The following is a 15,719-nucleotide window of genomic DNA, read 5'->3' on the forward strand; positions in this document are numbered from 1 at the left end:
CTTCCAGGGATGCAGAGCATAGTATGTCTGGGCTTCCAGGGATGCAGAGCATAGTGTCTCGGGTTTTCCAGGGACTCAGAGCCCAGTGTGTCGGGTTTTCCAGGGATGCAGAGCGCAGCGTGTCAGGGCTTCCAGGGATGCAGAGCGCAGCGTGTCGGGGCTTCCAGGGATGCAGAGTGCAGTGTGTTGGAGCTTCCAGGGATGCAGAGCGCAGTGTGTCGGGGATGCAGAGCGCAGTGTGTCGGGGATGCAGAGCGCAGTGTGTCGGGGATGCAGAGCGCAGTGTGTCGGGGATGCAGAGCGCAGTGTGTCGGGGATGCAGAGCGCAGTGTGTCGGGGATGCAGAGCGCAGTGTGTCGGGGGTGCAGAGCGCAGTGTGTCGGGGGTGCAGAGCGCAGTGTGTCGGGGGTGCAGAGCGCAGTGTGTCGGGGGTGCAGAGCGCAGTGTGTCGGGGGTGCAGAGCGCAGTGTGTCGGGGGTGCAGAGCGCAGTGTGTCGGGGGTGCAGAGCGCAGTGTGTCGGGGGTGCAGAGCGCAGTGTGTCGGGGGTGCAGAGCGCAGTGTGTCGGGGGTGCAGAGCGCAGTGTGTCGGGGGTGCAGAGCGCAGTGTGTCGGGGGTGCAGAGCGCAGTGTGTCGGGGGTGCAGAGCGCAGTGTGTCGGGGGTGCAGAGCGCAGTGTGTCGGGGATGCAGAGCGCAGTGTGTCGGGGATGCAGAGCGCAGTGTGTCGGGGATGCTGAGCGCAGTGTGTCGGGGATGCTGAGCGCAGTGTGTCGGGGATGCTGAGCGCAGTGTGTCGGGGATGCTGAGCGCAGTGTGTCGGGGATGCTGAGCGCAGTGTGTCGGGGATGCTGAGCGCAGTGTCGGGTTTTCCAGGGATGCAGAGCGCAGTGTGTCGGGTTTTCCAGGGATGCAGAGCGCAGTGTGTGGGGGCTTCCAGGGATGCAGAGCGCAGTGTGGCGGGGACGCTGAGCTCAGTGTGGCGGGTTTTCCAGGTATGCAGAGCGCAGTGTGTCGGGTTTTCCAGGGATGCAGTGCGCAGTGTGTGGGGGCTTCCAGAGATGCAGAGCGCAGTGTGTCGAGTTTTCCAGGGATGCAGAGCGCAGTGTGACGGGGACGCTGAGCGCAGTGTGTCGGGTTTTCCAGGGATGCAGAGCGCAGTGTGGCGGGGACGCTGAGCTCAGTGTGTCGGGTTTTCCAGGGATGCAGAGCGCAGTGTGGCGGGTTTTCCAGGGATGCAGAGCGCAGTGTGTGGGGGCTTCCAGGGATGCAGAGCGCAGTGTGGCGGGGACGCTGAGCTCAGTGTGTCGGGTTTTCCAGGGATGCAGAGCGCAGTGTGTTGGGCTGTCTGTGAGATCCTGAGCACAGTTTTCGGGACAGATGGAGACGCTCCTGAGTCCTTGAACATGAGCTATAAATAGCTGGATGGGATTTTGAGAACCTGACATTACAGACTTGTGTCTCAAGGACTTTAGGACTTGAGTTCTTCTCTGATGAGATCCTCTGACTGAACTTTGTATCCATTTCAGATCTTGCTGCAGAACGCCTTAGATTATTATGCTGACCCTCAGCATGTGGCAGGAGCGTCCGTATGTCGCAGACCCCCACGTGTAGGGTCTGTGCGAGGTCGCCCCATGTGTCAGTCTGCTGCTATATAAATGGTAATTTATTACTTATAGATTATAATTATTTTCTACCTGCTGAAATGGAAATTCATTCTCGGTGCACTGACTCCCTGCTGGGATTATTCTTATACACAGCCCTAATGTGAGCGAGCAGAGCTGAAGTGTAAAGAATGGAGCAGTGGACGACACAGACTCCAATAGGCAGTGCGGCTAAGCTGGAGTCCCTGAGCTTACAAGTAGCCGACACTCAGATGGTTTCCTTCTAAAAACATGCACAGAATAATCAGATGGAAGTAACATGGACGGTGCACAGTGCCAGCCTGTGCATCGGGCGCGATGAGACGTTGTAGATGCCCGGGTGCTGCCATCATCTCTGCAGGGCAGCGCAGGTCCGGCCGTCATCTCTGCAGGGCAGCTCGTGCCTGAACATTTGACCTGTCTGTATAAATGTGAATCACGCCCTGCAATAAAGGCTCCGTCCCTGACGCACACAAGATGCCAGGAGGCGACATCCATTCATCCCTTGTACCGGTCACAGGGCTTCTATCCTCACACGTCTCCAGCTCCATAGGCTGTAGAGAAGAAATCAAAGCCAGCACTCAATTGATATAGTCCACGGTGCTAGTGAACGGGATGTTTTAATCCCATGTATCATAAAGTCAGAAAAATCACTGCACTCGTATGATTTTCAGATGCATAAATTGAAGAGTTTATTTGAATTGAAGAGAATAAGATACTAGGCGAATTTGACGTTTCGGCCAACTCGTGGCCTTGTTCACAAAACCGCTGTAACAAGCAAAGAAACAAACAAAAAATATTTACAAACAGGTAAACATATACATATATACAAATATACAGAAGAGAGCAAAGAATCCATATCAAAGTCGATGAGCTGCCAATGGGCATACTGTATAACGACCAAAAAGGTAGCGCATTCTGCACAACTGGAATATACAGAAAAAGGCGGACTGTACAAAAAGAGGGAAGAAGACCATAATATTTGCAAAAACCGGTACTGGAGGAAGAACATACCCTGTTGAATTTCTCTTGCATATAAAGAAGGATCCTTTAAATTGTGTTGAGTTATATACAATGATATGGCGATATACCTAAAGAGAACAATATAGCATGAGATAGCAGCTAAGGTTTCACATCACCAGATAACGGGCTAACCAAGACCTTAATTATATTTATCATATTTATCAAGTGGTATGGACCAGGCGTCCCTTTGGTAGTATCTATATGGTGTAAGCACCCTGTATAGTGCCCGTGTAGCAAATACAAAACAATACACTGACCTAGCTGGAACGCTAAATAACGTATGTCCATGCAAAAGAGCCGTATCTGCGGCTGGAACAGATCCTGTGTTTGAAATATACATGCATATGTGAGTATGAGGCATCAATCTTATGTAATAACGGGGTTGTGAAGTATGAAGACATAGTAATACCTGTCCTGTAGATACAGTGGGCAAAATTATAAATCAGGTACTGGTCGTCCCGTGTATTCTCATATGTCCTCAAGATTACATAAAGATCTGGTGCTGTGGGCAGAACAGAGTGGAAGATACATAACCTTGTGCGGTGAGTAGTCAGTGGGACTGATACGTATATGGCATAGCTACACTAGATACCTGTGCTGAGTAGGTAAGCAAGCAACCCAATGGGTACATACAGGAGACCCTCCCTGGGGATATGGTATGCTGCCAGTGGATAAAGCAATGTCGTCCCTGTGGGGGGAGAATAATACATGCTATAAAAGATTCCCATAGTGACAAGACACTTATCTGATGGTGACTCCGTGATCTCACGTTTCAGTGGTGCAGGCAAGGCGTACGCGTTGGTGGCGTGGTGGGGGAGGCCGACACAGTCCTGTGTCTAGGCAATGGAACCGCTAAATGAAGTGCATGGTGTCCGGCGTTAAATCCAAATCCCCGGCCGGTCATGTGACCGGAAGTGTCAGGGGACGCCGGCGCCTGCGCAGGAGCTACCCTTTCTGCCGCTGAGAAGTGTAGCTTGGCGCTTGCGCACAAAGCCCCATACTAGGCGCCTATGTACAGCGCCTGCGTCTGCATGTGTGGGACTCTAGTGTGGCGCCTGCGTACAACATGTCAGGCAGAGCGCTCGTGTGTGTTCGTCGGAGGGGGAGCGCCTAAGCGTGATGCTATGTGGCCCCATATTTTGGTCAGTCCGACGCCTGCGTACACTGCACTACCTAGAGTGTAATGAACTGGAGAAAGAGATCTAGTACCTAAATGTCTCTATGGCCATGGATGTTGATGGAATATATAGGGGTGCCTATAAGTGTGCCTGAGAAGGAATGGTGTTTTGTCTGGTTGAGTCATGTCTCAAAGAACGGGGAGAGAAAGGTTAGACAATAACAGACCATCTTACAGGTACACATCTAGGAACACACCACTATTAATGTATATAACAAAATAGATACACTGAAAATGACCTTAATAATGGTAGGAGTCCAAACGAAATAAATAAGAAAATAAAGAAAAGAAATGAAATAACGGAAATAAAAAGAAATGAAATAACGGAAATAAAAAGAAGAAATGAAAAAGAAAAATTGGGATAATGGTACGAAGGAAGGGAATGATATGGTTATTGGTCAAAATTATGGATTAAATATCAAGGTAAAAAATTGAGATGAACAATATAGGGAAAAATAAAAATAAAATAAAAATAAAAAAATTAAAAATAACAAAATAAATAAAAATAATGAAAAAAATATATAATGAAAAAAATGAAAAAAATAAAGTGGGAACTAATGTAAGGAAACTTATAAAGGAGGCTATAGGGGTATGCGTCTTACCATCCAAAACGCGTTTGTCATAGAGGTTGGTTGTGCAAAAAGTCAATTGGCCTATATGGGAGAAAGATTAAGTTAGCCAGTCTATCTCGCGGTTCAAGCCACGTGGATGTAGAGTGTCAAGTGTGTAGATCCAAAAGGTCTCGCGCTGTTTCAATAATTTAATATGATTCCCTCCTCGTCTAGGACGAGGAACCTTTTCTATGACCTGGAATCTGAGTTGTGCTATGCTGTGGTTGGCCTCTTTGAAGTGAAGGGGGAGGGGGAGCCATACTTTACCACAACGAATAGTAGATTTATGGTTAGAGATACGATCTCTAACCGCTTGGGTGATCTCCCCTACATAAAGTAACCCGCAGGGGCACTTGATGATGTACACCACAAAATTTGTTTCACACGTGTAGTAGTCCTTTATTTTGTAAGATTTACCTGTCCTTGGGTGTACCACTTCGTTGCCCTTAATCACATTCGAGCAGCTCATACAACCCAAACATGGGAAGGTCCCTGTACGTTTCTGGCCTGTGAGTGTTCTATGTGTCGGTGTTTTAAGAGTGCCCAAATCAGCCCTGACGACTCTATCCCTTATGTTCTTAGGTCTTCTTGTACACATCAGGGGGGGTTCCTTAAATATAGGAATCGTGGGGTATGCTTTATTCAAGAGTGGCCAGTGTGCCCTGATTAGATTGTGTACCCTGCGCATAGTGGGGTGGTGACTATGTACAAATGGGAGTCTGTTTTTTTTTATTCTAGACGTATCGTCTTCTGTTTCGTTGAGAATTTTGGTAGATTCAGTTTCAAGAAGGTCCGTGGGGTAGTTACGGGCCTTGAATTTAGTGGACATCTCTTGTAGTCTGGTAGCTTTCAGATCCGGGTCTGAAACAATTCTAGATACCCTTTTGAACTGGGACCTAGGGAGGCTATTTTTTGTGGACTTGGGGTGGCAACTGTTGTAAAGTAAAAGGCTATTGCAATCAGTTGGTTTGGAGTATAAGTCAGTGCTTAAATTACCCAAGGAATTTTTAAGGACTTTGGTGTCTAAGAAGGTGACTTCACTATTGTGGTAAGTAAGCGTGAAGGTAAGCTCCGGACGAATGGTGTTAATAGCCTCATAGAAGGTCTGTAAGCTGGTATGGTTCCCTCGCCAGATACAGAATATATCGTCGATATATCTGTACCAGACTAATGCGTTTTGTTGAAAAATGGGGTTGGCATATACATATTCCCTCTCGAAGTGGTCCATGTACAGGTTAGCGTATGCTGGGGCCACATTGGACCCCATAGCGGTACCGCATGTCTGTACAAAGAAATCGTCCTCGAAAAGGAAGAAATTCTCCCTAAGAACCAGGTTCAAGAGGTCTATGCAGAGATCATGTGTGTTCTTATCAATGCCTGCTTCCTGGAGTGTAAGTGAAACCGCTGTAACCCCCCTATCGTGTACGATAGAGGTGTAGAGGCTATTAACATCTAAAGTACAAAGAAGGCTGTCCGGCGGAATGTTAGATATATTGCGAATTTTAGATAAAAAATCGCTCGTGTCCAGTATAAAGGATTTAGTTGACTTGGTATATGGTGTGAGAATTTTTTCCAAAAATTTTGAAAGGGGATTGAGCACTGAGTCAGTTGAAGCGACGATCGGGCGGCCAGGGGGATTCTGGAGATTTTTATGTATTTTTGGCAGTATGTACAGTACTGGAGTAATTGGATAATGGTTAATGAGGTAAGTTTTGGTTTTGTTGTCTATGGTGCCTAAATTCAGGTATTTGTCAACTACAGTGTTGATTTTCCGTTGTATAGTGAATGTAGGGTCCCCCTGGAGTCTTTGGTAAGTATTTGTGTCAGATAATTGGCGTCTTATTTCGGTGACATAGTGATCCTTATTCATAATAACAATGGCTCCCCCCTTGTCCGCGGGTTTAATTATGATGTTTCTGTTCTCACTTAGTGTGTCTAATGCTTGCTTTTCAATGGGACTAAGGTTGTGACGGACCGGGAGGAGACCAAGACGTTGTTCATGTATAGTCTCTTTGATGTCTCTATCAAGGAGATTGATGAAAGTTTCTACAGCATGATTAGTTTTAGGTGGAACAAAGGAGCTAGGATTCCTCAGGCCCAATGATCCCAAGGTAATGCCAGCCTCTCTGCTCTGGCTAGATGTGGTGCCCAATCTGTTCACTACTGTATTTGGAAGTTCGTTAAAGTGTACCTTAAGCCTTATATTTCTATAAAACCTTTGCAGATCCTTTTCGAGTTGAAAAGAATCCCATCTAGGGGTAGGGCAGAAGGAGAGGCCCATGTTTAAGACTTTTAGCTCAAGAGGAGAAAGGGTGTAGTCGGAGATGTTTACTACAGAGTTTGGACTCCTACCTGAGATCTCAACGTCATGTGTCGGTCCTCGTTTCGTCTTCTTTCCCCTCCTTGTGGGCGCGCGGTTTGTCCTAAAAAACGCGGTCCTGCAGCTTGGGCCCCGCCAGTCTCGCTGCCGGATCCTGCTGATGATCCCCCAGCTGGCGAGGAGCCCCCTGAGGGGTAGTTGCCCCCTGCTGTGCGGCAAAATCTTGGTCTCGATCGGCGGGGAGCTGTGTCCTCCCATCGGTACACTTTGTTAGATAAATAGTCCTCAGTGTCCCTTTGAAACTTTGTGCGTTTTCTTTCCTCCAACGACCTCTGGTAGGAAATGAGGCTAGTGTCTATTTTATTCTTGAGAGTGGAGAGTTCAGTGGCGTTTAATGTAGCAGTGAGTTGAGTTTCAATGCTTTCAATTTTCTCTTCCGTGCTCTTTATTGCTTCTTGTAGATATTCGATGGTCAGTAATATTATGTCGAAGGAGCATTTGTTTAGAATTTTTTGAAATGTAGTGCAGTATTTTTCATTATCAGAAAATAATGTGGGACGTAGATTACAACGTAGACCCCGAGGTATCCTGGCTTTTCGGTGATACTCTCCCAATGTTGCGCAATGTAAGTCGTAGCCAATAAGCTTCTTCCTCTCCTTTTCCCAATCCCTCGATTTTATATCATTGCTTGGTAAATGCAGGAAGTCCGTATTGGTCTTAATTTTAGATAGGATAGTAGATCCGGTAGACTCGTCGTACATATATGTCTCGGCTGACATGGATTCGATTGGTGCTAGTAGCTTACAAACCAAATAACTGTAGAGAAGAAATCAAAGCCAGCACTCAATTGATATAGTCCACGGTGCTAGTGAACGGGATGTTTTAATCCCATGTATCATAAAGTCAGAAAAATCACTGCACTCGTATGATTTTCAGATGCATAAATTGAAGAGTTTATTTGAATTGAAGAGAATAAGATACTAGGCGAATTTGACGTTTCGGCCAACTCGTGGCCTTGTTCACAAAACCGCTGTAACAAGCAAAGAAACAAACAAAAAATATTTACAAATAGGTAAACATATACATATATACAAATATACAGAAGAGAGCAAAGAATCCATATCAAAGTCGATGAGCTGCCAATGGGCATACTGTATAACGACCAAAAAGGTAGCGCATTCTGCACAACTGGAATATACAGAAAAAGGCGGACTGTACAAAAAGAGGGAAGAAGACCATAATATTTGCAAAAACCGGTACTGGAGGAAGAACATACCCTGTTGAATTTCTCTTGCATATAAAGAAGGATCCTTTAAATTGTGTTGAGTTATATACAATGATATAAAGCATACCCCACGATTCCTATATTTAAGGAACCCCCCCTGATGTGTACAAGAAGACCTAAGAACATAAGGGATAGAGTCGTCAGGGCTGATTTGGGCACTCTTAAAACACCGACACATAGAACACTCACAGGCCAGAAACGTACAGGGACCTTCCCATGTTTGGGTTGTATGAGCTGCTCGAATGTGATTAAGGGCAACGAAGTGGTACACCCAAGGACAGGTAAATCTTACAAAATAAAGGACTACTACACGTGTGAAACAAATTTTGTGGTGTACATCATCAAGTGCCCCTGCGGGTTACTTTATGTAGGGGAGACCACCCAAGCGGTTAGAGATCGTATCTCTAACCATAAATCTACTATTCGTTGCGGTAAAGTATGGCTCCCCCTCCCCCTTCACTTCAAAGAGGCCAACCACAGCATAGCACAACTCAGATTCCAGGTCATAGAAAAGGTTCCTCGTCCTAGACGAGGAGGGAATCATATTAAATTATTGAAACAGCGCGAGACCTTTTGGATCTACACACTTGACACTCTACATCCACGTGGCTTGAACCGCGAGATAGACTGGCTAACTTAATCTTTCTCCCATATAGGCCAATTGACTTTTTGCACAACCAACCTCTATGACAAACGCGTTTTGGATGGTAAGACGCATACCCCTATAGCCTCCTTTATAAGTTTCCTTACATTAGTTCCCACTTTATTTTTTTCATTATATATTTTTTTCATTATTTTTATTTATTTTGTTATTTTTAATTTTTTTATTTTTATTTTTCCCTATATTGTTCATCTCAATTTTTTACCTTGATATTTAATCCATAATTTTGACCAATAACCATATCATTCCCTTCCTTCGTACCATTATCCCAATTTTTCTTTTTCATTTCTTCTTTTTATTTCCGTTATTTCATTTCTTTTTATTTCCGTTATTTCATTTCTTTTCTTTATTTTCTTATTTATTTCGTTTGGACTCCTACCATTATTAAGGTCATTTTCAGTGTATCTATTTTGTTATATACATTAATAGTGGTGTGTTCCTAGATGTGTACCTGTAAGATGGTCTGTTATTGTCTAACCTTTCTCTCCCCGTTCTTTGAGACATGACTCAACCAGACAAAACACCATTCCTTCTCAGGCACACTTATAGGCACCCCTATATATTCCATCAACATCCATGGCCATAGAGACATTTAGGTACTAGATCTCTTTCTCCAGTTCATTACACTCTAGGTAGTGCAGTGTACGCAGGCGTCGGACTGACCAAAATATGGGGCCACATAGCATCATGCTTAGGCGCTCCCCCTCCGACGAACACACACGAGCGCTCTGCCTGACATGTTGTACGCAGGCGCCACACTAGAGTCCCACACATGCAGACGCAGGCGCTGTACATAGGCGCCTAGTATGGGGCTTTGTGCGCAAGCGCCAAGCTACACTTCTCAGCGGCAGAAAGGGTAGCTCCTGCGCAGGCGCCGGCGTCCCCTGACACTTCCGGTCACATGACCGGCCGGGGATTTGGATTTAACGCCGGACACCATGCACTTCATTTAGCGGTTCCATTGCCTAGACACAGGACTGTGTCGGCCTCCCCCACCACGCCACCAACGCGTACGCCTTGCCTGCACCACTGAAACGTGAGATCACGGAGTCACCATCAGATAAGTGTCTTGTCACTATGGGAATCTTTTATAGCATGTATTATTCTCCCCCCACAGGGACGACATTGCTTTATCCACTGGCAGCATACCATATCCCCAGGGAGGGTCTCCTGTATGTACCCATTGGGTTGCTTGCTTACCTACTCAGCACAGGTATCTAGTGTAGCTATGCCATATACGTATCAGTCCCACTGACTACTCACCGCACAAGGTTATGTATCTTCCACTCTGTTCTGCCCACAGCACCAGATCTTTATGTAATCTTGAGGACATATGAGAATACACGGGACGACCAGTACCTGATTTATAATTTTGCCCACTGTATCTACAGGACAGGTATTACTATGTCTTCATACTTCACAACCCCGTTATTACATAAGATTGATGCCTCATACTCACATATGCATGTATATTTCAAACACAGGATCTGTTCCAGCCGCAGATACGGCTCTTTTGCATGGACATACGTTATTTAGCGTTCCAGCTAGGTCAGTGTATTGTTTTGTATTTGCTACACGGGCACTATACAGGGTGCTTACACCATATAGATACTACCAAAGGGACGCCTGGTCCATACCACTTGATAAATATGATAAATATAATTAAGGTCTTGGTTAGCCCGTTATCTGGTGATGTGAAACCTTAGCTGCTATCTCATGCTATATTGTTCTCTTTAGGTATATCGCCATATCATTGTATATAACTCAACACAATTTAAAGGATCCTTCTTTATATGCAAGAGAAATTCAACAGGGTATGTTCTTCCTCCAGTACCGGTTTTTGCAAATATTATGGTCTTCTTCCCTCTTTTTGTACAGTCCGCCTTTTTCTGTATATTCCAGTTGTGCAGAATGCGCTACCTTTTTGGTCGTTATACAGTATGCCCATTGGCAGCTCATCGACTTTGATATGGATTCTTTGCTCTCTTCTGTATATTTGTATATATGTATATGTTTACCTGTTTGTAAATATTTTTTGTTTGTTTCTTTGCTTGTTACAGCGGTTTTGTGAACAAGGCCACGAGTTGGCCGAAACGTCAAATTCGCCTAGTATCTTATTCTCTTCAATTCAAATAAACTCTTCAATTTATGCATCTGAAAATCATACGAGTGCAGTGATTTAGCTCCATAGGCTGATTGCACCAGCAGAGCCTGGCATCACCCGCACATTGTCTGCTGAACAGCCAAGTACCAGGACCCTTGTGGTGTGCCCCTAACCGGAATAAAAGGCTCTAAAGCAGTGATCAGGGACCTGCAATGCTCCAGCTTTGGCAAACCTGGCCATCAATGTGCTCTTCTGCGAGCTGGAAGCTTTAGGCTCCCATGGTGCTGCAAAACGCAAGTCTGAAGTGTGAAAGAAAGTTCCTTTACTATGTTGTCTATTATTATACTTACATAGTATTGTGGGTTCATGGCTGAGAAGCGGCTGCTATCCTGAGTCACAGTTCAGATCCTGAGCAGTATAGACGTGCATACATCATGTCCATACTGTGAACTTTCAGGCGGCAGCTACCGCACCGCATCTTACAGCGGTAATTCTGCACAGAAATACTGTATCTAAACATGAAAAATCCATATAACCAAACCTGCACACTGTACAAAATGTCATTTACCTACCATCATACTCTAGTCTAGATATTTTCTTATACATATGGGCAGTATTATAGTAGTTATATTCTTGTACACAGGGGCAGTATTATAGTAGTTATATTCTTATACATAGGAGCAGTATTATAGTAGTTATATTCTTGTACACAGGGGCAGTATTATAGTAGTTATATTCTTATACATAGGAGCAGTATTATAGTAGTTATATTCTTGTATATAGGGGCAGTATTATAGTAGTTATATTCTTGTACATAGGGGCAGTATTATAGTAGTTATATTCTTGTACATAGGGGGCAGTATTATAGTAGTTATATTCTTGTACATAGGGGGCAGTATTATAGTAGTTATATTCTTGTATATAGGAGCAGTATTATAGTAGTTATATTCTTGTACATAGGGGCAGTATTATAGTAGTTATATTCTTGTACATAGGAGCAGTATTATAGTAGTTATATTCTTGTACATAGGGGCAGCATTATAGTAGTTATATTCTTGTACATAGTGGCAGTATTATAGTAGTTATATTCTTGTACATAGGGGGCAGTATTATAGTAGTTATATTCTTGTACATAGGAGCAGTATTATAGTAGTTATATTCTTGTACATAGGGGGCAGTATTATAGTAGTTATATTCTTGTACATAGGGGCAGTATTATAGTAGTTATATTCTTGTACATAGGAGCAGTATTATAGTAGTTATATTCTTGTACATATGAGCAGTATTATAGTAGTTATATTCTTGTACATAGGTGCAGTATTATAGTAGTTATATTCTTTATATTCTTGTACATAAGGGCAGTACTATAGTAGTTATATTCTTGTACATAGGGGACAGTATTATAGTAGTTATATTCTTGTACATAGGAGCAGTATTATAGTAGTTATATTCTTGTACATATGAGCAGTATTATAGTAGTTATATTCTTGTACATAGGTGCAGTATTATAGTAGTTATATTCTTTATATTCTTGTACATAAGGGCAGTACTATAGTAGTTATATTCCTGTACATAGGGGCAGTATTATAGTAGTTATATTCTTGTACATAGGAGCAGTATTATAGTAGTTATATTCTTGTACATAGGGGCAGTATTATAGTAGTTATATTCTTGTACATAGGGGCAGTATTATAGTAGTTATATTTTGTACATAGGAGCAGTATTATAGTAGTTATATTCTTGTACATAAGGGGCAGTATTATAGTAGTTATATTCTTGTATATGGGGGGCAGTATTATAGTAGTTATATTCTTGTACATAGGGGCAGTATCATAGTAGTTATATTCTTGTACATGGGGCAGTATTATAGTAGTTATATTCTTGTACATGGGGCAGTATTATAGTAGTTATATTCTTGTACATAGGAGCAGTATTATAGAAGTTGTGGTGTAACTGGTGATATAATATTGGCTCTGTCCTGCGAACGATGAGAATATTGGATATTTCTTTCCTTTTCATCTTGAGCCTTAAGTAACAGGAATGAATTCCCTCTCGTAGACTGGGCTGTAGGAAGTTATGCCTCGTGGTTCGCAGCCGCTCATGTTTACGTTGTGTATTATTTATGACTTCAGCGATCCTTGTTGTACGTTATGCGGTGTTTTTTCTGTGGTTTGTACACTGTGGCTGTATGTTCGCTCTCCAGGTCCCTGTGACGTTGATGCCTCTCCATTTCACAGTAATGCTGGTCCTGTAGGTATCGTTCTTCCTAGGATTAGTCCACCTGCGGCCGGCTGTTAACCTGTCACTGGGGCGATGTTCCATCGCTCGTGTTCTTATTTCTTAATTCTCAGTTTGTAGGTGTCTTCTTTTATTTGACCTTTTGCCTTTTATATTTTGTTCATTAGAACTTCAGAGAAGTTTTTCTCTTTTATATACAGAGAATATCGACTCGAGTCACTCGATCTTATTTGCTTTACTTTTTGCTCTTACAGATTGGCTTCTTGGGCCATTGGCTATGTGCACACATTTGATGCAAAAATTTTGGCAGCATTTCTGTACCTCTTGGCAAGAAAATCACGGCAGTAAAAACATGCATTTTTTACTTGTGTTTTGGTGCCAACTTTTCCCCAGTCATTAGTATGAAATTATTGTGCAGATCATTGGACACTTTGCCACCGACTTATGTATTTCTTTGTCTTATGTTTTTTCTTGCAACAAATTCTTAAAAATGGCGTACGTGCTTCCCGAATTTATCTCAAAGTTACAAATAGACTTCATTTTTGTATTTTACCTTTTGTGCAACTCCTGCGACCTGCTGCTCTGTCCTAGAAGTTGTGTTCGGAGCCGGGTCTCGTTCTGCCTGTAACGTGGTAATGTTCCCTGTATTACGCGGAGGATGATTGACATTTGATAATTGGGGATTTTAGCAAGATGTTTCCTATAACGTAGGATTTTGTCTCGCTGCTGCTAGGAGACCCGGCAATTGCTCCTTGCTTTGGGATTCGCCTCGTGACTTCCAGTCTAATTCTTTGATTAAACATTGTGTTTGCTCTTTGTTGCTGAGCTGTCTGCTGACATGTCCTTGTCTACCCAGGAATAAACCCTCGCTCGCCGCTGCGTTCAGACTGCGTTTAATACCGGCTGCTCCATTGTGCGGCCATAATAGCACTTTGGCAGATGTTAAACCTGGGCTGTCATGATCTCTGCAGGCAGAGATCATAGCAAGCCTATAGAGGGACAAGCTCTCGGAAGATGGAACTATACTGACCATGAACTAAGCCTGCCGCGCAACTAGAAATAGCCAGGTAGCATTTCCTATTTATCGCTAGATGCCCAGCTCTGGCCTAAGACCTAAATAGCTAGCAGAGGGAAATATAAGACCTGGCTCACCTCTAGAGAAATATTCCAAAGAAGACAGTAGCCCCCCACATATAATGACGGTGAGTTCAGATGAAACAACAAACGCAGCAGGAAAATAGTCTTAGCAAATTTGAGGTCCGCTTACTAGATAGCAGAAGACAGATAGTATACTTTCATGGTCAGCAGAAAAACACTAACAAAACACCATCCAGAGATTACCTTAAACTCTGGCATTAACTCATAACGCCAGAGTAGCAATCCCTGATCAACGAGAGCTTTCCAGACACAGTAACAAAACTTCAGCTGTGAACTGGAACAAATAGGCAAAACAAAACATGGACAAAAGTCCAACTTATCTAGTAGTAGTCTAGAAGCAGGAACAAGCACTGAGAGGCATCAGATAACATTGTTGACCGGCAAGAAACCACCAGAGAAATGAGCTTAAATAGCGACACCCACTACTGATGGAATCAGGTGAAACAGGAAAGAGGATGACAAGTCCAATTCCACAAGCGGCCACCGGGGGAGCCCAGAATCCAAATTCACAACAGTACCCCCCCCTCAAGGAGGGGGCACCGAACCCTCACCAGATCCACCAGGGCGACCAGGATGAGCCCTATGGAAGGCACGAACAAGATCAGAAGCATGAACATCAGATGCATTGACCCAAGAATTATCCTCCTGGCCGTAACCCTTCCAGTTGACCAGATACTGGAGTTTCCGTCTGGAAACACGAGAGTCCAAAATTTTCTCCACAACGTACTCCAACTCACCCTCAACCAACACCGGAGCAGGAGGCTCAACTGAAGGTACAACAGGTACCTCATACCTGCGCAATAACGACCGATGAAAAACGTTATGAATGGAAAAGGACGCAGGGAGGTCCAAACGGAAAGAAACAGGATTAAGAATCTCCAATATTCTATAAGGGCCGATGAACCGAGGTTTAAACTTAGGAGAAGAGACCCTCATAGGGACAAAACGAGAAGACAACCACACTAAATCTCCAACACAAAGCCGAGAACCAACACGACGATGACGGTTGGCAAAACGCTGAGTCTTCTCCTGGGACAACTTCAAATTGTCCATAACCTGCCCCCAAATGTGATGCAATCTCTCTACCACCGCATCCACTCCAGGACAATCCGAGGATTCCACCTGACCGGAGGAAAATCGAGGGTGAAACCCCGAATTACAGAAAAACGGGGACACCAAGGTGGAAGAACTGGCCCGATTATTGAGGGCGAACTCTGCCAATGGCAAAAAAGCAACCCAATCATCCTGGTCAGCAGAGACAAAACACCTCAGATATGTCTCAAGGGTCTGATTAGTCCGCTCGGTCTGGCCATTAGTCTGAGGGTGAAAAGCAGACGAAAAAGACAAATCTATGCCCATCCTAGCACAGAATGCCCGCCAAAATCTAGACACAAATTGGGTACCTCTGTCAGAAACAATATTCTCAGGAATACCGTGCAATCGGACAACATTCTGAAAAAACAGAGGAACCAACTCAGAAGAAGAAGGCAACTTGGGCAGAG

The 15,719-nt window shown here is 44.0% G+C and overlaps 1 protein-coding gene across 4 annotated transcripts in view; it reads left to right on the forward strand.

Annotated features, from left to right (window-relative positions):
* Nucleotides 1–15,719, forward strand: part of RAD18 (RAD18 E3 ubiquitin protein ligase) — a 232,811-nt gene that overhangs the window by 182,780 nt on the left and 34,312 nt on the right. The window contains exons 13-15 of one of the 4 annotated variants that reach the window (XR_013218460.1): nucleotides 1,527–1,658; nucleotides 1,758–2,193; nucleotides 10,909–11,105. The exons of the other annotated variants lie outside the window; for them this stretch is intronic. The gene's annotated coding sequence lies outside the window, so the exon portion shown is untranslated. Of the gene's footprint in view, nucleotides 1–1,526; nucleotides 1,659–1,757; nucleotides 2,194–10,908; nucleotides 11,106–15,719 lie in introns of those variants that run through there. 4 annotated transcript variants of the gene reach the window in all.

This window comes from Ranitomeya variabilis, chromosome 8, assembly GCF_051348905.1.
Source record: "Ranitomeya variabilis isolate aRanVar5 chromosome 8, aRanVar5.hap1, whole genome shotgun sequence".
Classification (NCBI taxonomy): Eukaryota; Metazoa; Chordata; class Amphibia; order Anura; family Dendrobatidae; genus Ranitomeya; species Ranitomeya variabilis.